Source organism: Marmota marmota, unplaced genomic scaffold, assembly GCF_001458135.2.
Source record: "Marmota marmota marmota unplaced genomic scaffold, marMar, whole genome shotgun sequence".
NCBI classification, from domain to species: domain Eukaryota; kingdom Metazoa; phylum Chordata; class Mammalia; order Rodentia; family Sciuridae; genus Marmota; species Marmota marmota.
The window spans coordinates 55,431,142-55,456,292 of record NW_025999842.1 but is presented as its reverse complement, the minus strand read 5'-3'; the positions used below and the strand labels follow the sequence as shown (position 1 = coordinate 55,456,292).

Sequence of the window (25,151 nt, the reverse complement as noted above, 5' to 3'; positions counted from 1 at the left end):
CTGAATGTAAATGATTTCCCCAAGAACACAGTCAAGTAGGGCTTTCAGCCCAAAGGTAAGAACAGAGTAAAATGGCAGAATTGGCCCCACAACCACTTGTTATATTACACTGCAAAGTAGCCTCATTTTATGTCCCCTAATTGCACCTCTCATCATAGGACCACTGCTATTTAAGGACTGCTCTCTGGTTTCTCTGGTTAAAGTACCTTAAAGTCCTACTTCGAATCATAAGTTGAATTGCCAGAAAAATAACTAAGAGGGGTTATCAGTCTTCTGACCCAACTTTGCCAAGCAGATGAGAAGCTTAGAGGCACTACTGAACAATATTGGAAATTCATTTTCCAAACTTTCAAATGATTCACCCTGCACCAGTTCCCCCAGGAGAACGTCCAACACTTAAACAAAGGGGAGGCCGGGGGTAACTTGAGCCAAAATGAGGGTGGTGGTGGCTGCAGAATTTCTAGTACATCAAACAAAGAATCTTGCTTAAAGCTGAAGTATTTAAAATAGAAGTAGTCCAAATGGAAAGTTCAGACTAAAAAAAATAATCTACATAAAGAAAACAAGCCATTTCTCTCCTTGCTATTAAGGAGAAAATGAAGTAATAACATGGCTTCAAACCATTCCTGGAGACCAGGTATTTCCACTTGTTCTACTGTTTAATCTGTCGCAGTAAAAAAGCACTTCACAGCCATACCCTCTTCTTTAGCAATCTTATTTTCCTAGCACTCCCTTCTAATGGATTTCTGCACAACAAATTCATCAAGACATTTTAACACAGGTTTCCTTTCATGTGGTGAGATGGAGAGACCCTTAAGAAAGGAGAATGGCCAGGAAGCAAATAGATTTAGGCTAGAACAAGCAAAAGGCAAAGGACTAGGAAGAAATTCAGGAGACCGGGATGTGGCATCACCCACCAACAGCCAACCACAGAGGCTGGCCGTGAGCTCAATGAGGAAGGGCAGCAGCAACACCATACTATCCTTCCCATGTGCCAGGTTTTATGTTAACCTCAGTCTATAAACCCATGATCACATTTAATCTTCATGATAACATATGAACAGGTCTTCTTATTATAATGTCTATGTTATGGTTTGGATCAATAATGTTCCCTAAAAGCTCATGTGTTGAAAGCTTGATTTCTAATGCAGCAATGTTCAGAGGTGGGACTGTGGGGAAGCCCCATGGACCCTTCATGAATCATGAAGGGTCTGACCTCATCAGGGCATTAATCCATTGATAGCTGAATGGACTGGTGGTAGGTGGTGGAAACTGTAGGTAGATGGAGCATGTATATAGAGAGTAAGTAGGTCACTAGGGGCATGCCCTTGGAGACAATATTTTGTCCCTGGGACCCACCCCATCTCCACTTCCCAGCCTCCATGAGTTGAGCAGCTTTCCTCTGCCACACCCTTCCTCCGTGATGTTCTGCCTCACCTCAAGCCCAAAGCAATGAAGCCAGACAACCATGAGCTGAACCCTTGAAATGATGAGCCAAAATAAATCTTTCTTCCTTTAAGTTATTATTGTCAGGTATTTTGGTCACAGCAATGAAATGCTGACTAACACAACCTATTTCACCTATCAGGAAACTGAGGCTTAGGAACATTCCATGCTTGCTTGTGCCCAGACAGCTTGTAAGTGGAAAGCAGGATAAAATTAAGCCTTAATCTGTCTGAACATTATTCATATGCTTAGTCAATAACCTATGCTCTCTAACAGAAAATTCATCTAACCCTTAGTGGCATGGACTAATTTAAGGAGTGCATAAATCCTTTGAAACTGTATAGGAAATAATCATATGTAGTCTTGCTTTTCAGGAGAAAGCTTTTGTAGCCTTTCTCAGAGTCTCATATGGTTTTTATGGTCCAAAATGAGTCTGCAGTTCCTCCCAGCTTCTCCCTAAGCTGTATGATTTGCACTGGCAGTTAATACCTCTGAATCTTCAGTGCAGTTCCCCAGCTCTCTTCCATCTTCAAAATGTAATGATTGTGTTATCCTAAATGTCTCAAAGAATATTTTAAAAATTTGTGATAAACTTTCCTACTGCCTTGCATGACCCCTACCCTTCCTACCCTGAATTTCCAACTTTCCATGCCGGCCCCTACTACCTCACCGCTTTTATCACTCCCACGATCTAACAAAATAGCTCGAATTGCCATGCGCGCTCTTCATAGCCTCTCCAACTCTGGTTATATGATGCATGCAGCATGAGTCAGGCTGGGGGGGAGAGGGCCTCTTCTTAAAGTTTATATGTAACTGTGAGAGCATTCAAGCATGTGCTGGCATGCCAGCCCGAGAGAGAGAGAGAGAGAGAGAGAGAGAGAGAGAGAGAGAGAGAGAAAGGAATAAAAAGCTGTTAGCAGTAAATACTAAAATGTTTGTAAGAGACATCAGAGTCCTTGAGAGTGGTGTGTGGAATAGGCTAGGGAAGGGATGCTCAGGGGGCAGTGGGGGGGCATTATCTCCCCAACCACTTCTCCACCTTATGTTTCTGCTACAGAAAGTTTCTCCAGCTTCATTCCCCTCTCAAGTTGAAAGCTCCAGTTGAAATTCCTTACTTGGAAGGTCACTTATTCTCTCATAGCCAAAAAGCCTGTTTGCTTTTGTCTTCCCACTTGCTTTCAAATGAAAATATCAGATCACAGACCATCTTGCTTCCCTGGTTCAAAAATTAATTACATCATGTCCAGAAGTGAAGGTTGTTGAAAGTTATTAATGTATTTGCTGGGAACACTCTGCATTCCGAATGCTTTTACATGAATGCACAGATGCGTTCATGTTCTCCACCTGGTCCCATCAGCCATTCTGGATGGCGGGGGCCAAAACCATGGTCACATTGTCCATTTCAGTCCCTCACTGTGCTCATTCAAAAGCACACTGTCAAGTGCATTTTTATTATGGTAAAGTGTATCTATTTATTTCTCATTCTTTGTTGACATCTCCCAGAAGCTTTTAGAATACGACTTCTTAATCTGCCAATTCCGACCATTTCTGTCTATCAACCATTATTTCTACTGCCTTGTGTTTCTAATAGACCTTGAAATTAGCACTGTGCTTTGTTGTGGGCAGCATTCTTACCAGTGGTGGCTCATCAGCTGGGTGACTAGTCAGAGTCATATGTGGCCTGAGTATCCACCCTTGCCACTCCAGGCAGAGGTCCGGCCCTGGGCTTGGCAATCCCATGTGTCACCACACTGCCACTTTGGAAAGATAAAATAAAGTCCCAATTATTGGGATAGGGCTCTGCAGATTTAGGGGTAATGGTGTGAGCTGAAGCACTTTTAGGTAACTTTTTAGAAATATAGATTAGGCAGCAGTTTGCATCCATAATCCCTCAATATTTAGGATGAGGCAGAAACAAAGAGGCATGGGTCAATGATTATTCAGGATTCTGTTCTTCTACCTAGAGCCCACCCATTACAGAGGGGGCAAGTTTAGGAATGAGGCTTTGGGGAGGTTAGTTCTCCAGCAGAAGATAAGGACCACAGAGTTGACATAGCATTACAGAATAAAAATTTTCAACTTGGTCCTTCACTACGGACTGGGCACTTTAGAGAGGTAAAATTCTCATAGGCATAGAGAAGACCAGGAGGGGGTATTGCCTAAGTGTCATGAGGAGTCATTGTAGTCAGAGGAACTGAACTGTGGTGATAATGGGGTGGAGTTTGACTTTAGGGACAGAAGGGCCTGGTCTGACCTCCAGTGAATGATTTAACTGCCACACATGGCCTGGCACCACTTCCATCCTCCACAGACTTTCATCATGGACCTTTTCAAAGATATTTTTGGTGGTCCAGGCATGACTTTCTTCTTGAGATTCTTCTAACACTCCATGTGTTTCTGTGGCTATCGCTGCCCAGCACACTACCCTTGTCTATTTACTTCATTGCACTTTTCTGTGTATACCTGCAGTATTTTCCCTGCAATCTTTTCAGTGGATTCCAAGCCTGATAAAGGCAAGACCTTTTCCCATTTTTTATGTACCATTGTATCCCCAGCACCTGCCTCCAGTCAGTATTTAAGAAATGGTTGTTAATTAAGCACATAAAATAGAGATAATAATAGTACCTACCTCAAGTGCTTTTGCAAGACTTAAATAATGTAGCACATGTAAAGTCCTCAGAATATCACCTGGAACGTAATATTTAAAACATTAGTTTATAGCATGTGGCCCTGTCTTTGTATTGAGGAGTTACCTGAATTACCTGAACTTGCATGTAGGTGCATACTTTTTCCTGGGAGGAGGGTCCTCCATAGTCTTCAGATCCTCAAATGAAGATCATTACTCCACACACTAAAGAAATTAGAATAATTGCTATAAAGGTTGATTCTCTTAGACTAGAGAGAATATTAAACCAGAGAGAACACAAGAGCCTATCTTACTTAAGATTTTGGGGAATCAACATATTCTAATTCTCAACCAGACTTAATTGCTTTAATGATCACCTAATCATAGATGCCTGAATCAGAAACCAGTGGACATGGTCTCTTACCTGAGTCCTTTCACTCTGATTGTGGTTAATTCATCTACTCTCTTTTTATATAAAATTTTCTGCCCAGGATCAAGCAGAGCTAATACAAAAAAGAAAAACTTTGCTAAAACTCCAAAAATATAAAATATGAAATGTATGAAAAATAAAGGGTCTGTAAATCAGAAGATATCTTGCTCAGAGCATTCTTTTTTCTACTTTGTAAAATAAGGGAGTTAAATTAGATGACATTTAAGATTATTTTCTAACTGCTCACGATAATCCAAAGATTTGAAATATAAATAGCCTCTGTTCTGGGGATTTATTTCCCATTTGAATCATCACAGAACTATCTTACTTTCTTGCCCATATCAAGGACACTATTTTTACTGACTTGTTTGTAAAAGCGGGATAGCGGCAATATCTTGATCCATCCGGGCTGCCATAACAAAGCATCTTAAACTGGGTAATGTATAAGCAATAAAAAATTATACCTTATAGTTCTGGAGGCTGGGAGTTCTGAGATGAAGGTGCCAGTAGATTCAGAGTCTGGTGAAAACTCTGCTTCAGAGATGATGCCTTGTAGCTGTATCATTAGAACATAGAAAAAGAGTAAGGCAGCTTTTTTAGGCCCCTGTTATAAAGACACTAAACCTATTCATTAGGGTAAGCCATATGACATGATCACTTCCCAAAGACCTCACCTCTTAATACTATCTCATCATATATTAGGTTCCAACATATGGATTGGAGCAGGGAATGGGATCAGACCATAACAGTTAAGAAATTAAAAGGTATACTCTCCTCTTGATGATTCTGAATGCATATATTTGTCATTGTGGTAGACTTATTAGACTTGAACTAAGTTAGGGTAGCCAGAGAAATATAAGACTTGGTGAAGCCAAAGGCACCAAAATTCCAGCTTCAAATGTCTTCTCCATTCAGCCCAATAGGCCACCAATAGGAGGTAAATGTAATTCCTCTCTGGAGTAGGAATTCTGTGCCTTCCTCACCCATTTCTTATGAATCTTTTTATTTCTTTGTTTTTGTGGTGCTGGCTAGGAAACACAGGGCTTCATGAATGCTAGGCAAGACCTCTATCACTGAGCTATATCCTTAGCCTATCCCTGCCCATGAATATTTAAGTTTTGCACAGCGTTAGCAATTTCTTTTATTGAAGAGAAGGTCTACCTCAGACATGTGAGTTTGGCTATGAAACACAGGGCTTCATTCGTGCTAGGCAACCACTCTATCACTGAACTACATCCTCAGCCCTACCCCTACCCATTTAATATTTAAGTTTTACACAGCTTCAGCAATCTCCTTAGTTGAAGTGAAGGTCTAGCTCAGAAATGTAAGTTTGGAAAGAGGACAAGAAGAGCCAAGTGGATGGTATTAACTTTCAATAAAAGGACACTCAGGAAACCATTTCACACAGGAAATAAAAAGTTTGAATAGCAGAAGATAGAGAACATGACTCTACTGGTCCACTGGCCATTAAGGGATCTAATAATTGAATGAAATCAGAAATCTATAAGGTGGGCCAGGTTTCTAGAAAACCATCTCTATGGATCAGACATGGAGAGCTGTGTGGAAGGTTTGAAAACTTAAGCTCACTCTGGCCAGCTGGGGCTTCCAAATAGAATCCAGACTAATGAATCTAGTCACATCCAGATTCATTTCTATAGTTCTGCTCATTATCACTTCATTCAGATCCTTATTTGAAGCCCATTATTTGAGGGCATATGGATAAATCTATTATCATCTCAGATAATGACATACCCAACTTCCTGGCTGTGAAGATAATTTTCTTCATTCTACTCTGATTGATTTCTCTAGAATATCTTCTCTGACAGTCCCTTTCCTCAGTGAAGAAGATTCTACTCTGATACATAGTTGGGCCTGCAGTGCAAGGAAATTGTATTGTCTATAACTCAGTCTCGCTGACCTGGTTTCTATAAATAGATAAATTCATCAAGGAAAAACACAGGATCAAAATCTAAAAGCCATCTCATGAAATTATTCGTTTCAGACTTTTGCCTCAGGTCAAATTAAAATTTCAACCATTCCTAAAACCCATGTCTGCCTGTATTTTTAAGATAGATATTTAGATTAAATAAGCCTCCTGGATAACTTCTAATATAGGGTCCATTTTTCTGTCATATATATTCTTATTTATGATGGTGGTAGCATAGATGAGAACTGGATAAATCTTCCAGACTGCAGTGAATGTCATTATACAAATGACAACACTGAAGACTAGAGAAAAAAATAGATGACTTTCCTGAGGTAACATATATTCATTTATTCTTCCATTTATTCATTCATTTCAACATTCACTCAAAAATATTTATTGACTGCCTACTCTATCTAGTCACATTTGTAGATACAGCAATATATCAGGATATTAGTTTTTAGGGCTGCCATAACAAAGTACCACAAACTGAGTGGCTTAGACAACAGAAATATATTGTCTCACTTCTGAAGGCCAAAGCCTGAGATCAAAGTGTCAGGAGGGTTGACTTCTTCAGAGAGTTGTGAGGGACAATCTGTTCCATGTCTTTGCCCCTAGGTTTATCTATCAGTCCCTAGTCTTTTCCCCTCCTTATCAAAGATTGATTTCAATAATTATTTTTTAGCATCTACTATATTCTTTTTTTTAACTTATTCTGATTTGTTATATATGATGGCAGAATGCAATTCATTTCATATTATACATATAGAGCACAATTTTTCAAGATACTGATTGTACACAAAGTATTTTCAGACCATTGTGTCTTATACATGTACTTTGGGTAATGATGTCTAACTCATTCTACCATCATTCCTACCCACTCTCTCCCCTTTGTCCTTTCCCCTCTCTCCCAAATTCCTCCATTCCTCCCATGCTCCCCCTGTCCAATTGCTATTGTGCATCTGCATCCTCATATCAAAGAAAACATTCAGCCTTTGGTTTTTTGGGATTGGCTTGCTTCACTTGGCATTATAGTCTCCAACTTCACCCATTTACCTGCAAATGCCATGATTTTATTCTCTTTTATTGCTGAGTAATGTTCCATTGTGTATATATACCAAAGTTTCCCTAACTGTTCATCTACTGAAGGGCATCTAGGATGGTTCCATGATTTAGCTATTGTGAATTGTGCTGTTATAAACATTGATATGGCTGTGTCCCTGTAGTATGCTGTTTTTAAGCCCTTTGGGTATAAACCGAGGAGTGGAATAGCTGGGTCAAATGGTGGTTCCATTCCCAGTTTTCCAAGGAATCTCCATACTGCTTTCCAGATTAGCTACACCAACTTACAGTCCCATCAGCATCAGTGTGCCTTTTTCCCCCGCATCCTTACCAACACTTATTGTTGTTTGTATTCTTAATAGCTGTCATTCTGACTAGAGTGAGATGAAATATTAGAGTAGTTTTGATTTGTGTTTCTCTAATTGCTAGAGATGTTGAAGATTTTTTCATGATTTGAAAACAGACCTGTAGACCAATGGTACAGAATAGAGGACACAGAGTCTAACCAACATAACTTCAGTTATATTATTGTATTATTCAGTTATGTTATATTAGACAAAGTTGCCAAAAACATACATTGAAGAAAAGATAGCCTCTTCAACAAATGGTGCTAGGAAAACTGGAAATCCACACGTAACAAAATGAAATTAAATTTATCTCACCATGCACAAAACTCAACTCCAAGTGGATCAAGGATCTAGGAATTAAACTAGAGACCTTGTACCTAATGGAAGAGAAAGTAGGCCCAAATCTCCATCATGTCAGATTATGCCCCAAGTTTCTTAATAAAACTCCTGTAGTGCAAGAATTAAAACCAAGAATCAATAAATGGGATGGATTCAAACTAAAAAGCTTCTTCTCAGCAAAAGAAACAATCAGGGAGGTGAATAGAGAGCCTATAGAATGAGAGCGAATCTTTACCACAAGCACTTCAGATAGAGCATTAATCTCTAGGATATATACTTAAAAAAAAACTTAACACTAAAAAAATAAATAACCCAATCAATAAATGGGTCAAGGAACTGAACAGACACTTCTTGGAAGAGGATATACAATAAATCAACAAACATCTACTATATTCTAAGTAGTTCTTAGAAATAAGTAAAAATCAAAATCAGAATCATCCTTGTATTATTTGGAGAAAGCTTTGAAACTATCACATAATATTATATTGGACAAGTCATAAAAACTCATTATAGGGCTGATGATGTGGCTCAAGCGGTAGCGCACTCGCCTGGCATGCGTGTGGCCCGGGTTCAATCCTCAGCACCACATACAAACAAAGATGTTGTGTCCGCCGAAAACAAAAAAAAATAAATAAATATTAAAAAAAACTCATTATAATTTCACCTTTCAACTGACTTCTAAGCGATGGAAAGACCATCTAGCCTCTGCGAGAATTCTCCCATGATGGGACATTGAAACTTCACAAGGCTCATTTCATTGGGAAATGCTCATTTGGAGCTGTCTTGCATGTTAAGCTCAAATCTGACTTTCTGACATATCTGTTAGACCTAGATCAACCCATAACAAATACTTTTCCTCTTCCTAGTGATAATTCTTAAAAATTTGAAGATTAGAAAATTCTATTCATTTCTTCATTGTCTTTTACAATCATATGCAGCCCATGATCTTTTAGTAGTTACCTGCCTCTCTGTATTCTCTACTTAGTCCAAGTTCTTACTAAATGCTGAGCCCAGGGAATATGGGTCCCATGTGTGAACTGTTCTAAGTGGGAGCACTGATTAATGTGATATAGATACTATACTTCTATTAATCCAGCTAAGTATTAAATTAGCATTATTAGTAATCATAATGCAATGTTGGCTTATGTTAAATGTCCAAATAAATATACTTTCTTCTCAAGGTTGTACTTTATGTTCATCATCTTCACATTTCATCTTACTGGTTTTGATCTTGTAATTGCATGTCTTGATATTTTTCCTAATCATGACTCCATATCCATGGCAGTGTGACAGAAAACAGAAGTCCTCAGATTATTCACTGTATGACTCTCATTGGGTCACCTGATTTCCCTGAACCTCAGTTCTGCTCACTGTGAAAAAAAAAACAAAGTGGGGGGTTGGGATTTAGTAATAAGTCTTCTCTGGACACTTGTGAGACTTCGATGTGACAAACTGGGTAGAAGTATTCTGTAAAATGGGAAACATGATGCAAATGTTAGTTCCTAGCAGTTATGGGATTTGTTTTTCTTCTTGATTTTTTTTTTAACTGCAGAGGTGATAAGAATGTTTTCTACGTTTTTGGCCAATTAATTCATTCGAGTGCCAAGCACATTAAGACCAAAGTATAACTCAGCATGCTTTAGGTTTGTTTATAACCTGTTGTGACTCTAGATAAAGTATAGTGACCCAACCTGTATATCCTTAGCTCGCCTAGGCCGCAAAGACCTCGTAAGCCTGGCAGTGTGTCAACATACTATGATGCCATAGTTACCATCAATAGCTTTGAGGCAAGTTTGGCTTCAACTCCAGCTCAGTCCTTTGCATAAATTACTTGATCTCCCTGATCTCCTGTTTCTTATCTTTAAAAAGGCAGATAAACAAGGTACCTGCTTATTAGGACTATTGTGGGGGTGAATGAAATAAGGCAAAGGGGATCCACTTGTTGAACAGACAACAGTCAGCATTCAGCCAATGGTGGCTGTTTTTATTAAGTGATTGATACTGTGAAAATTAAGTTTCCTCCTTGATCCTTCGATCTTATACAGTAGCTCTATTTCAAAAACAAGAAAATAAATTACATGAGTATAACATGACTTATAATTCACTTATTTCCTCATAAATTTATGCTCACGCCTCATAACTATCACATTTTTTCATTAATGCTCATGAACCATTACAATTCACTCTCGCCTTTTGCCTTTTCCTGGGCTCACGATTGGAGAATAGCTTACCTCTTTGTGGATTGTGAAATCTATCTCTTTTTTGGTGGTGGTGGGGGAGGGTAGCAGGGATTAAATTCAGGGGCACTCAACTACTGAGCCACTTCCCCAGTCCTATTTTGTATTTTATTTAGAGACAGGGTCTCACTGAGTTGCTTAGTGCCTCGCTGTTGCTGACGCTGACTGAACTTGCGATCCTCCTGCCTCAGCCTGCTGAGCCATCGGGATTACAGGCATGCACCACAGCACCCGGCTCTATCGTCCTTTTTAGAAAAATGGTTTAACACTTTTCTTATTCAGTCACCTTTTGGTCTCTGAGTTAATAATCCTCAGTTCACGTTCAGTGATTCAAGAAGAATAATTTGAGCATCCACTATTTGACCCCATGCTCCAGTTTTCTCAGTAGCTGGCATAACTGGCGCCTGGTGCTGGCAGCTAGTGCTCATTTATAATGGCCAGCCTTTGTCTTACTGTCCATTCATCTACTCTGAGCTGCAGTCACCTCCCTGTTTGCATTGTTTGTGCATGTGGACAAGCCATTTAACGCTGAGTCACAATTTCCTCCCCAGCAAAGTAGGATAATAATAACACTATGACTACCTCACAGGGTGAAAATAAAGGAGACGAGGTGTTAAAATAAAAACAAAAGAACAAAGCAAGCACACACAAAAATTTAAAGTATTATTTGTTCTTACCCTTCCTGCAGACCACTTTCCTTGCTGCAGAACTTGAAAGCAAAATATCAATTTAATTGTTCTGTTATCTGTTATCATTACACCATCAGCCCCAGGGAGCTTGGCCATCACTTCCTTGTTCATCTAGTTGCAAACACAGATGAACATATCTTTTTGTGGTCTTTAACATTTTCAAAAAGCCCAAGTTTAATCGTTTATTTGTTATTTATACCCGTATGGTATACCATATTAAGATACAAGTACAATCAGAGCCAGCAAAGCCAGAAAAAGATGAAGAAAACAAGAATTAAAGGAAGAGAGTGTTGGGTAAGAAGACCTAGACTGGATATTATCTGCACAACTGGGCATACACTTAGCTTCACTTTTGGAAACAAAACTAAAAAAAAAAAAAATTGGACTTGGGGGGTAGCACAGCAGGGGTGACTTTGAACTCTGGTGTTAATAACAGGAAATGGTAACAAGAGATACTTCTGATGTCCCACTGAATTCTAAGAGGGTTCACACACAGAACTTCATATAAAGAACACAAAACAATCTAATACAAAGCATCATCAACAGGAATTTGGCAAAGGAGGAAATATGGTGTCCAAATGTCACTTTTATATATAATTCTTAAGAAAAAAATGAAGGCGTAGTGTCAAATTGTCATTGCATGGGGGTACTTCCGGAGAAAGAAAGGTAATGATGTACATGTATAGATATTCTTAGTAACATGGCTTGATATGAACTGAACATGTAGAAATCTTAAAGTGATAAATCATTATACACATTAAGTTATGTCTTTTCTCTCTATTTCAGCTAGACTTTGACCTGTAGCTGAGGATGCTCTTACATAAATGTTGAGAGAACAAAGAATACAGTTTTTCTCTGTTGTTGATAAATTGCAGAACTCCATTCTTTATATAAGTGATATGCAGGTGGCAAGAATCTATTTCAAAAATTAAGGTCTTCTTACCAAAAAGGAGGGCCTTCCAATCATCTTCAGGGATATAGGCTGTCAAGCCAAACTTTCCCTTAGAAAATAGGTTTGGATACAGTGAAACTTTAAACCCAAACTGGAAACCCCATAGTTCTACATCATAGACCAAGATTGGCAAACTGTACATTAGGGACAAATTCATTTGCCATTTATTTTTGTAAATTAAGCTTTATTGGAACAAGGCTGCACTCATTAGCTTGAGAATTATCTATTAATAGACATTATATTACAGTGGCAGAAGTGAATAGCTATGACAGAGAGCATATGGCTCAGAAGCCCAAAATGTTTACTGCCTGGCCCCTTACAGAAAAAATTTCCCAACCTCTGCGAGAAAGCAGAGAGAGATCCTTCAAGTCTAGAGGGATATGAGAATCATAGTTCCTTCCCCATTCGTCTTTACTATAAAATAATTTAATACAGCCTTTGTCAACTTTTTAGTTTTTTATTTCAAGTATCACAACATTGTTAAGGGCTCCTGACAATGAATTAGCTGCAAAATTCACACCCAGAATGTGAACTGAATTAGTGTTCATGTAGTGACTTCAGTGAAGTAAAATCAGAAACATGTATTCAGACCACTCTTTTCCTTTTTATTGGAATCCTTATAATTGAATGACACTTTTCTAGAAACTGAATGCCTTCCCCTCTGTTCTAAAGAGAAAAAAAAAATACACTATAAGCAGACACTCAGACAATTGCCTTGACTAGAGAGTGGCTGCAGATCAAGTTTGCCCTGATGGGTGCCTAAAAGGACAACAGATGAACAATTCTGAAACCAAACTCATCTCACTTCGGCAGACATCCTCTTGTGCTCATCTGTTTTTTGGTTAGTAATCCTGTGCAACTAGTTAACATCATCAGTTCTGTAAATAGAAATTTAATGGCTAATGTATTAGACAGTACATCAGGAAGTTAGATTTCTCAAAGACAGAAATTTCACCAATCCTTTATTGAATTTTCTTTTTTTAAACACAGGCTAAAATTAGTGTTGTCATGCTCAGTGTAAAGATTTCTGAGACCTTCATTTCCCATAGCCAGTGCTCTGGGAAGATGCAAATTGCTTCCAAAAGAGGATGTTGTGGGGGACCTTGACTTAGAGCCCTTTTTGTGTGAATAGCAAGAAAGCTTAGAGACATACTCTAAGACAGCCCTGGTAAGCACACAAGAGCTTACAGATCACAATGAGTCTAAACCACTCCTGGCTTTATTTATTTTTCTGAGTCTCATTTTCCTGTTGTCCTACTTTCCTCACCCACTTATTTTTCGCTTTATTTTATCTTGTGTGGTATTAATAGGTAATACACCTTAAATCCTTTCTGGAACAAGGCAAGGTATATGTAAACAAGTTAAAATGAACTGGACTGTTGAATAGAGTTATTTAGTATTGTCTATCTGAATACTGGAAAAAAAAAAAAAAAAAAAATCTGCCAAAAACAACTATTTTGTCTTGGCATCATAGCTGCTGAGGTTTTCTTTCAAACAGAAATTGCTCAACAGGTTCATGGGCTTCTTGTTATTCCTGCAGGCACGTGACTTTAGGACTATACAGCTTAGAGACAGGAAGATGCTCGTTTTTCCATCTACTGTGGCAAAAAGGCGGGCAGCTCAATGCCATTGCAGCCACAGCAGAGGAGTTACAGCTAATGAAACGACTCATATATCACTGAGTGTGATGGCTGCTGCAAATAGCCTTTCTTCATCTCTCTTAGTGGGAGAAATGTCTTAGCAATTACCATTTGAAGAGTACTCTACAAATTGGAAAAAAAAAAAGTTTACACATATGGCCTATTGCTCAGTCCTCATAAATACCCTGTGGATTTTGTGTATGACACTGGTTTTCAGTTGAGGAACTGAGACTTAGAAAAGACGAGCAAAGTGAGTAGCAGAACCAGGACTCTAACTTAGATGTGAGACCACACCATCATTTCCCTGTGCTCTCCCCTGCCCGTCAGGATATTTCCAATCAATTGAGGTGAGCATTGTATGTCTAGAAGCCTGCTAGAGAGCTTCTTCTCTGTGTGGGCTTGGATGGATCATGTCACAAAAGTTTTGAGGTCAAAAAGGCATTGAAGATATACCTAAGGTTAAGTATATGATTTTCATTTTCTAGACATTAATTTAGATCCCTGTATTTATTTTCTATGATTACCATGCACTGGGTGACTTAAAATAACAAAAATGCATTCCCCACAGTTCAGGAGGCCTGAAGTCTGGTGTCAAGATGTTTATAGGACCATGGTCCCTCCGAAGGCTCTAGGGGAAAACTTGTTCTTTGCTTCCTGCAGCTTCCAGTGGCCCCAGGCAGTCATTTACGCCTGTGGCTACATCACTCTATCTCTTCTTCTGTTGGCACCTCACCTCTGCCTCTTATTCATATGCCTTCTCCTCTGTGTTCCTGACTTATTAAAATATGTATGAATACATTTAGGACCAATTTAGGAAAAACTTCTCTTTTTAAGACCTATAACTCATACATCTTTGGCCACATAAGGTAATATTCACAGGTTCTGGGGATTTGGGTATGGACACATCTTTTTGGAAACCACCATTCTATCCACTAAAGACACGGAGCCTCAATCATGCCTATTATAAAAATTATAATAATACCACTTATCTGAAGCAAAAACATTAAATAAGATAATCTTAAGTAAATTGCCTCATATACAACAGGTGCTCAATGGAAGGGTTTTGCTCCCTTTCTCATCAAGGGAGCTTTGAGTACAACCGCACTACTTCTATATAATTTTCCTCATTGACCCATCAGAATCGTTCTCAATATATACTCAGATTCTCTATCTCCTTCATTTGTTCTTGAGATCCCCTCTTCCTGAAAAGCTCTACTCATTTTCAGGACAGACAACACCAAATTTTTTAATTCTATTTTATTATGAAGCAGAATGGTGCTTCTAAAAGTCTCCAAGGTGAGTAATAAGTTTTAATTTTCCAAAATAAAATAATGTTGTAGTGATAAAAATACTTAATTTCTCACCTTGTTACAAAACAATAGCAATTTAGGGAGCCACCCTAAGCCAGGACCTCATTTTGAGACACTCTGGGCTGGGACACATAATATGGACTTCGTAATAGCCTCAATTCCAAGGTTCTCATCTCTCTCACACTATTACCCCTTAGAATTTCCATGTTGATATTTACTTTTTTTGTAAATTCTGTCTTTTTCAGAGATTAAAAATGTCCATGCAGAATTAGGTACTTATCAACCACAACCAGTTTAGCAAAATTATTTTTCAAAAGGCAGTCATTTCTTCCATTACTCCAAAGCATTACTTCATACCAAGATTTAACACCAAAAATATAATAACCATATCCTCCTTCTTCCTGAGAGGACTGAAATATAATTAATTTTTCACTTTATCTTTTGTCATCTTTATTTACCCTACTTTGTTTCCATCTAGATGTACATCTTAATTATACCTAGCATTATTCTCTTTTCCCCCCTACTGGATAAGCTTTTGAATAGAGTATCTCTTTCTCCTGATATTTTCTCTTGATATTTTTTAAACTGAACTTTATCCCAGTTAGTTGTAGTGCTCTCAACATTATATTTACTTTTTGCTTTACAACTTTTTTCATTTTATCACCACCCATTCTATGTTGAAATATATGGTTTCCTAAAGTCATAAATATTCTTAGTGAACTTTTCTGGTATTTGTTGAATGCATGTAACAATAGGGCTGGGGTTGTGGCTCAGTGGTAGAGCACTCACCTAGCACGTGCAAGGCCCTGGTTTCGATCCTTAGCACCAAATAAAAATAAATAAATAAAATAAAGGTATCGTATCCAACTACAAGTAAAAAATAAATATTAAAAAAAGAAAGGAAAAATAATTACTGGGGATCACATATCCACTATACAAATTGCTTGTCTGTCATTCCCACTGTCCCTATTACCTAATTAGCAGTTAGTCAGTCTTGATTTTTCTCCCTCACCTTCATCTATTTATCCTTGTTCACCACTTTGGCATAGCATCCTTTTCCATTTTCAGTAGCACGTCTTCCTGACATTCTTGTCATGATCCAGAAGACCAATTATTTCCTTTGATTGCCTTCTACATAACCAGCTATTAGCCTCCTTTTTCTTCCAAAATCATGACCACACAGAGAATCCCACTCATCCTTCCAACTGTTCCTACTTTTCTACCTAGTCCTAGAGATGCATGGCGGATTCCCTATGACTATGGTGCTTGTTCTCATGTGACACATCAGAGCAGTGGGATCAGTGCATTTGATGAGTCTTGTCAAGTTTTCTATCATAACCAGAGGTAAATCACATCATATCTCTGTTAAAGCAGCACAGAGACTGAAGACCTCAAGACGTTTATTCATGGCTCCTTCACCCAGCCAACCATCTTTAGGAAATACATTTTTATTGGTAGAGACAGCACATGTCCATCATTTGAATATTAGGCTTTCTTAAGACCTCCTGGAACCTGGGGTGAGGCTTCTCCTTGAGTATGTCTGGAATCACCCTCCAGAAGAATCTTCTAAAGATGCCATGTGGCCTAATTTCCTCTTGATCATCTCTAGCCATGTCAAAAGCCACCAGGTACTCTCTGTGACAGCCTTGAAGTCACTTCACAGTCCCATGGTACCTTTTCTTCCTCTGTATAGCCCCTAGATATTTAACCTTAAAAAAAAAAAAAATAAGCTGTCCTCTCCTACTCTGAATCCTATGATTCATTTCTCTCCAAGGGCAGATGGCAGGGTACAATATGGTTCTCCCCTTTCTGGCTTTCTTTCTGATACTCCAGAAAAAGAAAACCAGCCCGTCTATTGTAAGATAATGTGGAGAAGTAGATGAAGATACTGACAACAAATCTGAAATTTCCCCCCCAAAATAAAGGTCATCTATGAGTTTTCCTAGTTATTCTCCTTGGCATATAATTTACTGACTCCCATTTTATCTAATATACTCAGGAGCCAGGGCAAATTCTCCTGGATTTCTAATGTTGTCTACAAACTTTGTTATAATTCTCATCCCTGGTGCCAAGTTTCCAGGTTGACTAATGTGGTACTCGTATGGGGCCCTGTTTAGAGACAAATAGTAGGAATACCACTTTTTTTAAAGACCACTTTTCTGGATTTCAGGCTATTCCACTCTAAGTTGCTGAGATGTCCTCACTCTTCCTGAGACCATCCAGTCTCCTGACCTATAAAGTCCTGTTTTTTAAATCTCCTACCACCTCAGAGGAAAAGAGGCCTTCCTTATTTACTCGCTAAAGAATCTTTGGCAAGAGCCCTGTTTTCCCCAGGTGGACAGTCCTGTCATTCTCTTTTCTGAGAAATGGGCCCTCCACAGTGACTGCAGCACATATGCCAGCCAGGTAGGATGCTTTCCACTCTTAGCCAACTTGAACTTTCTCACCTGCTGTTCCCAGACACTGTCTGTGTACAGTTTCTTGGATCTTGGCCCCTGTGGCTCCCAACGTCTCATGAGAAGCCAGACCAGTCACAGAATCTACATGACTAATGCACAATGGTAACACGGGGGGTCATAAGTAGTAAGAGAATTGAGAATTCCAAGATAGCAATACTACTATGCAAAGCCAAGTACAGGGCCCTCTGAGAACAGAAGTTTTGTTGACTGTACAGGTTCTTTCGATAGTCTTTAGCCTGTGTGATCTAACTTTACCATATTCGAGTTTTGACATCTAGCCCTAATTAATAATCTAGCCTTACTCAGGTCAAGTTGTTGGTTCTACTATGCCCTAAATTCTCTGAAATGACTCAGAAGGGTGTCTGTCTCCTGCCCAGGGAAGAGATCCTTTCAGAATCAAAATCTTATAATATGAAAATAATTTTAGCTTTTTAACAGTCAAGTTTTGACAATTTGGTCTGTGCCTAGCATCATTCATGAAGCCAAGGACACAAAAACAAAGAAGATTCGCATCTTCCCAAGCTTATAGTCTAGCAGGTATCAACAGTCTTAGAGAAGTAACTTTTTTTTTTTTTTTTGGTAATAGGGATTGAACCCAGGGTCACTTAACCACCCACTAAGCCACATCCCCAGTCTTTTTAAGTATATATATATATATATATATATATATATATATACATATATATATATATATATATATTTTTTTTTTTTATTTAGAGAGAGGGTCTCCCTGAGTTGCTTACAACCTCGCTAAATTGAGTAGGTTGACTTTGAACTGATGATCCTCCTGCCTCAGCCTCCCAAGCCACTGGGATTACAGGCATGTGCCACTGCATCTGGCTTAGAGAAGTAACTACAAAATATGGAAGAAAAAAAAAAACAGGGAAAGGAGGGGAAGGAGAAAGAAAAGAACCATGAGTATGTTTAATTTCTATCAATTAAAAAAGATATGTAGTTCTTTACACCTATTTGTGGGCATGGATTTCCCTTCTTCTCTTCCTTCTCATTTTTTTTAATTTTTGCCCCCAATCTGGCTTATTTCCTGTGCATGTTCTCCAGAACATCACTCTAACAGAGCAGAGTGTATAGAAGAGCTTCTCAAACCCTCACACCTTGTCCTCTAGAGAGAGATCAGCTACAATTGCCACAAACACCCGTGGCCAGCCCCTCGGGCACAAAAGAAACTCCAGCCCCGTTGCAGTTCACAGCTTTCAGTGTTTCTTGAGTCTCTAGACAAACCAGCAGTGTTTCTGAACCGGCTGGGGAAGAAGTTCTTTTCTGCAAAATGTTCCTCTAGTCATAGATATCAACTGGCTATGTCTTTCTGCCCCAGGTGAGTATTTGCTATATGTAAAGGGACAGGTGGATTGCTGAATCTGCAGGGAACCCCTAAAATCAGATGTGAAAACTTCAGCCTTCAAAAAAAGCTTCCCTTAAACAATAGAATTGGAAGCAGTTTTAGCAGAACTATATCAGGCATGGGCGCTATGGCCAATCAATGGACTGGTTTGGTTTGTTTGGGGAGTTTTAGGGTTGGTTGTGTGTGTGTGTGTGTGTGTGATTTTTATCCCCCCAGTGGTGCCAGGGATTGAACCCAGGGCCCTGTGCATGTGAGGCAAGCACTCTACCAACTGAGCTATGTATTCCCAGCCCCTAGGGTTTTGTTTTGTCTTTTAATGTGTTGTATTTTTAGGTTATTTTTAGACTATTTTAAGTTATCAGTCTTTATAATCGCTCTTTTGTCTCACAGAAACATCTTTGCCTAAGAGTTTAAATTGTTTAGAAGAACAATTTTGTTCTTCCTCTAGGAGACTGAGAATGCAACCACAGGAAAGAAAATGTTCCCCACCTGCAACCCTTCCACTTGCCTTAATGTAAACATCAGACTTGTAGTAAACTGACTTGGAGGTGACAAAGAAACAAGGTGCCAGCAAGGAATTCTTGGTGCTTTTTGTTGGTGGGTTGGTTTTGTTTTTTTCCAGAGGCACCTTCTAGCTGTCTGCTTTAGTCTTCCATCTCTGCTCAGTATCAGCTTTGACCATCAGTCCCAAAATGAGTGGTCACCTATGTCCCATGTCCTCTGCTATTTGGAGATCTCATGCTCACCGGCCTGCCTTGATTCCTGAAATTCCACCATTGGAGTCATTGCTGCAAGAGGTGAAGTAATGGATTAGATCCTCTCCTAGTGACACCTCACCAAGGCAGACTATGATGTGGGAAAGCAGAGAAACCATGGAGGTCCAGGATGCTCAGGGAAAGAAGACATAGCAAAGACAAAAGTTCTGAAGTGGAAGCATGGGTCCCAGAAAATGAGTCTTTCTCTTTTACGGTTGAACATAGGGTGGGAGCCACTCTCATGCCTTCATGAGCTTGTTCTAATCTTGCCAATTAAGATTTTCTAATTTACAAGGGCCTGTGGAAAAGGCCACAGACTGAAAATCATCGAAGAGTTCAGGCTGATGTGTACTTATATGGTTTGGATATGAGGTGTCCCCCAAAAGCACACATGTGAGACAATGCATGAAGGTTCGAGGAGAAATTATTGGGTTGTGAGAGTCTTAATGCAATCCATGAATTAATCCCCTGAAAGGGATCAACTGAATGGAAACTAAAGGTGGGTAGGGTATGGTTGGAGGAGGTGGGCATTGGGGGATGGAGACATGAGTTGCTACACCCTGCCATACTCTTCCGCCATGGTGTTATACCTCACCTCAAGCCTCAGTTATCTGTGGACTGAGACCTCTGAAATCATGAGCACCAAAATAAACTTTTCTTCCTCTACAATTGTTCTGGTCAGATTTTTAGTCAGAGCAGTGAAAAAGCTGACTAAAACATGCTTATTCTCCTATGCCTGTTACAACAGTGCCAACATGTGCTTGATCTTCTCCTCATCTTGAATACTTTGCCATTGACTGGCATTTTGGAATGGCCTCTCCAAGGCAGTTCCCTTGGACAACACAGTGAGGAGGAAGACAAACCCTACTCATCCTTGAAATTCCTGAAGAAAATGGGTTGGCAAAAGCCATGGCCCTCCTCACTACTTATTGGCAGACAGACCATTGAAAGAAATGGTATTCTCTGTGAAATTTACCTGTATAGGTGAGCAGGATTGATTGCTATCAAATTAAACTTCTCACTCATCAGAGACAATAATTTATAATGGAAAATAAAATGGATTTTTAGAGCTGCATAAACCTTCCCAGAGCTGCTTCCTTTTGCATTTTTTACATCAGTTTGGCCACCTAGCCTGTCTGAGCCTCCTTTATTCATCCATGAAATTCGGATGATGATGCCTCTTACAGGACTGTAGGGGAATGGGTAGGGAGCCTGGCACACAGGTGGCTTTCAACAAATGCAGTTCTCTGCCCCTGTTAATTCCCTACTTGAATGGAGCATATAAAATTGCAACGTTCTGCGTTATTAAAGTTGTTAATCGCAACACAGATAAAGAAGAAGAATGTTTTAAATTCTTGCTTATACCCTAAATAATCTAGCTCAACTCTGTACAGCTAGCTCAAGAACTATGTCCCCCAAGACCAGAGAGTGGGTTTGGAGCCCCTATCTCGCAACATCAGCTTTTGATTTCTGTGCACAAAGGAAAATGGAGCTCTCCTCTTATGAAATTCAAAATGTGGGTCTGTCATGATAAATATTTACTTAGTTTCCACTGATCAATTATTCTGTTTATTCCTAGAATTACCAACAAATGAGTTTAAACAATTTTTCAACCACTTATGTACTGCCCTACACCATAGAAAGAAAATACTCTCGATTTATTGTGTGAACACCCAAATAATACTTAATGTTTTAGGACTCACTGTGTCAAGTGTCCCTGGCAATGAGACTACAAAGGACTCTCCCAAAATGGTCTCATTTATCCATGCAGCCCCAACAATAAAAATTTGGGGCTATAACATAAGCCTTGAAGGCTTTTTCAAAACAAAAATCAATAGGCTGAACTCAAAGACATAAAAGGACTTAACCCAGGCTTCAAATTCCTGAGGTGGGAGTTCACCATAGATCACAGCAAGCTGATCTTGCTTACAGGAATTGACATAGCGAGAGCTACTGAGGAAAGAGACAGAGGGAGACACCAAGAAGGGGGGGGAAAAGAAGAAGAAGAAGTATTTGGGAGTATTTAATTTTTGTGAAAGAATTTTCTAATTGCTGCACCCCAGGTGAAGATTCAATCTGAAAATTACCTTTGAAAAGGTTTTCAAACCCTGGATACTAGTAGAGTTGGTTAAAACGGCATTTGTTTGGGGCCCCCAATGGGAAATAATAAATTCTTGGTGATTAATGACACTTTATGTGCTGTTGGCCATGAAAAACATTTTCTGTTCATGAGTCACAACGGAAGCTACAACTTGAATTTTATTGTTCAATTTGCTTTTTTTTTCTTTCCTGGGTGAAACAGCAGTAGATTGGAGAGTTGAACATTGATAGAGTCAGCAGGACCTCAAGGGACTAAAAGCTAAGCCAAGCCAATGAGGGGAATGCCAGAGATTATCTACTCTCAGTAAAAATGCAGGATTCAGAAAGAAAAAGAAAGAAGAGTGATTATAAAGAATGACAGTCCTTAACTTAGACAAATTTTTTTGGCAAAGTTGGTCAGTTTCCTTTTTAAAAAAATAAAAAATAAACAAACAAAAAGTTTCCTGGTTGACAGTTGCTAAAACTCTTCTTTTTTTCCATTTTTGACACACTGTTGAAAGAATAAACTGGTGTCATCCCACAGGACTGCAGGAGGAACACATCTTCAGAGAGGACACATCAGCTTTGGCTGTTAGAAGAGCCTTGGAGTGAGGAGCCCGAAGGGGTGGAGAGGAGATCTCTGCTCAGTTAATGGTAGGTTTTGTGGGTGTTGATTTTTTTTCCCCCTTCATATCCTTAAAGAAGTCCTCTAACTTGGACCTTGGGCCTTGCTAAAACAATACAAAATTTCGTGATTTTTTTCAAGTATATTTTAGTTATACTTCAAAAACTGGGCTTGTCATTTTTTTTTCCCCCAGTTTTGGCAGTAACTGAAAATAGAGCAAAATAAAAGACTTTCAGGGTAACCGTGGATCTTACTGAAATCTAATATGTTCATCACCAACCCCATGTCTGTTTCTCTTCCACATTAATTTCTCCCATCTGCAAAAGAAAGAGCACCTCGAGGTTCATAAAGACATTGGATACAAGGCATGAGATTTACATGGAAAGCTACTATTTTTCAGGAATCTGAAAGAAACAAAAACCAAGTAAACCAAAAAACAAAAATGCCCCCAAGGGAGTATTGCACTATAGTCCTCACTCTCTCACATGTTGTGACACTTGCATCCAGGAGTTTCTACTCCTTTTGGCTCAGAAATGCAGGCAAACCTTCCCCCACTGGGTAGCTCCACTAAAAACTTGGGTAAATTCCTCTCTATTTTCCTCCGCCTCTCAATTTCCTGTAAACGATAAAACTGTAAAACAAAGAGTAATAAGATCCGAATCTTCCTGCTGGGGACTTGATGAAGATGAATTAGACATTGACAGTCAGGAAAAGATGGAAGGCCCTCCATGACAGAGGCCAAACTAATTCAAAATGAAAATCATCAATTTGACTGTGCTCATATGTTACTTAAAAATCAATGAAGAAACAAAGTGAGGGACCCCGAAGCCATTTTAGCATCCCCTGCTTTTGCACTCAGTACTAACTTCGCAGCCTTGAAATGTCTTGGCTCTGAAAACCCAGTCAATCATCATTAATAATGGTATTTTTATAGCACTTTAAAAATTAGAATTTCCAGAGCCACTTTGATAGATGCTCTGTCACTACCTTGCCATTTGCGTAATTTTTTTCTGGGCTGTTTTTTGTTTTTCCATTCCTCTCCACCCACCCACCCATTTAAAAAAAATTTTTTTAAGCAGAAAATGGGAGTAAATTCTTTTGATGGAAAAATTCATGAGAGATGGCACAGCTTGCCCTATGCTAGGGATCCCCTACTATGAGGGGAACAATCTAGTAAATGAGACAAGAACTTTCAACTTTAATGGTTCTAGAACTTCAGTCTTATTTAAGGATTTAAAAACAAATGCCTCTGCTGCCTCCGGATCTGGAGCAAGAGGTCACTGAGCTTGCACAAAGATGGGAAAGATTAGAAGCCAAGGCTGGGTAGTGGTTGTCTCCACTACACAAACACCTCAAGCAACTTTCTTCTTTGCTGATCTCATTCCAAACCTGAGTGATTACTACCTCTAGTGTGACCTTTCCAGAACGTTCCAAAATATTACTTCAAAAGATTCCAATTCATTAAACTATAATTAAATGTTTGTCTAGTTCTAGTTCTGGATTGCTCTTTCCCCACCACTGAGAATTCCTTGCCTTTGGAAATGCAGATGTAGATGAAATTTCTTAATTCTGTTGCAACTTTCACAAAACCATCCAAGCTTAGAGATACCCTGCAAATGCCAGCTTTGAAAGGGAACTCAACAAATTTTTGTTTAACCTTCCCACCAAACTAAAACATAATAATAATTTAAAAATCTGAATTTTTTGAATGTTTGTACTTGTTCAGTTGTTTTTTGTTTGTTTGTTTGTTCGTTCGTTTCGTTTTGTTATGGTTTTTTTCCCCTCTTGTAGCCTACTTTATTCTCTGCCGCCAAAGACTGCACAGGAATTTTTATCACCATTGGGGGCCTAATACTGGTGGTGAAAAAGCAAGTTCCTGTCCTGGTTGCTGAACTAAAAAGGAGTAAGTGTCTTGGATGTCTCAAGTTTCTTTGTCAAGCAAACAAAAATAAAGGAATCTAGTTTACTGGAATAGTTGCAGTGCTCATTAAAATTGATGACTTCGAAGATTCTGAGCCTGTCTTCCTTTCACGAGGGCCCTCAGCCAAGAATCTGCTGTGCAGTTAAAGACATCATGTTATTGGGGTGTTGTAAAACAGACCACTGCTGTTGTCTCTGCTCACCCTTCAGGTCTCAGGGTAACAGTGGAAAGGTTTCGGGCAACCAGAGGATGGTGGGCGAAGTCATTTGGCCAACGGACATCCATGGTACAGACCTAATATGCAGCCTGGTATTTTCTATCCATAAACATCAAGTCGAAAAAAGAAAGAAAAGGAGCTAGATTAGCATGGGGCGGAGTTTGGTTTTTCTTAGAAATGTGCGACTCTGCAGAAGTGTGCCTTTATTTTTGGCACAAATTGCTACAGCAAATTACATAGCTTATCAGATGTGGTTTTTTGGGCTCAGTGGAGAAACCACTGCAGGGACTTGTTCCCTTTGTTCTTTGTTCACAATTGGGAATTTTGGATAAATCAATGTCCCGTTAAAATTCAGGAACAGGCTTGAATAATAAGTGCTAACAATATTTGTGATCCAATGAAATTTACATTATTTCAACTCAACTAAGTAGATCTTGGTTCTAAAAGACATTTCCATTCTGCCCTAAGAGCTGTGAGATATGGAGTTTGAACCTTCATTTTGATAAACGTAAACCCAGGAGGAAAGGAAGAGGGCCCCAAAAGAGATGGGTCAATCCCAGTGAATAAGAAGTTTCCCAGGGAACATACCCATGGCTTCTCATCCATCCTCTCCCTTATATTTTGGTCATCTATGTGGACTCAACTCTGATATGACAGGGGAAACCAAACAGAACAGGACTTGCAAAATACTGATTGTTTCTATTTATTTCATTGCTGACAATGGAGATGGATA

General features: G+C 39.1%; 1 long non-coding RNA gene across 1 annotated transcript; it reads left to right on the top strand.

The window, feature by feature from the left end:
• Positions 1–18,584: 18,584 nt before the first annotated feature.
• On the top strand, positions 18,585–24,418 carry LOC125614987. Its single transcript, XR_007345557.1, has 3 exons — positions 18,585–18,794; positions 22,200–22,309; positions 24,072–24,418. It is a non-coding gene; the product is annotated as an uncharacterized LOC125614987 (long non-coding RNA).
• The last annotated feature ends 733 nt before the right edge of the window (positions 24,419–25,151 follow it).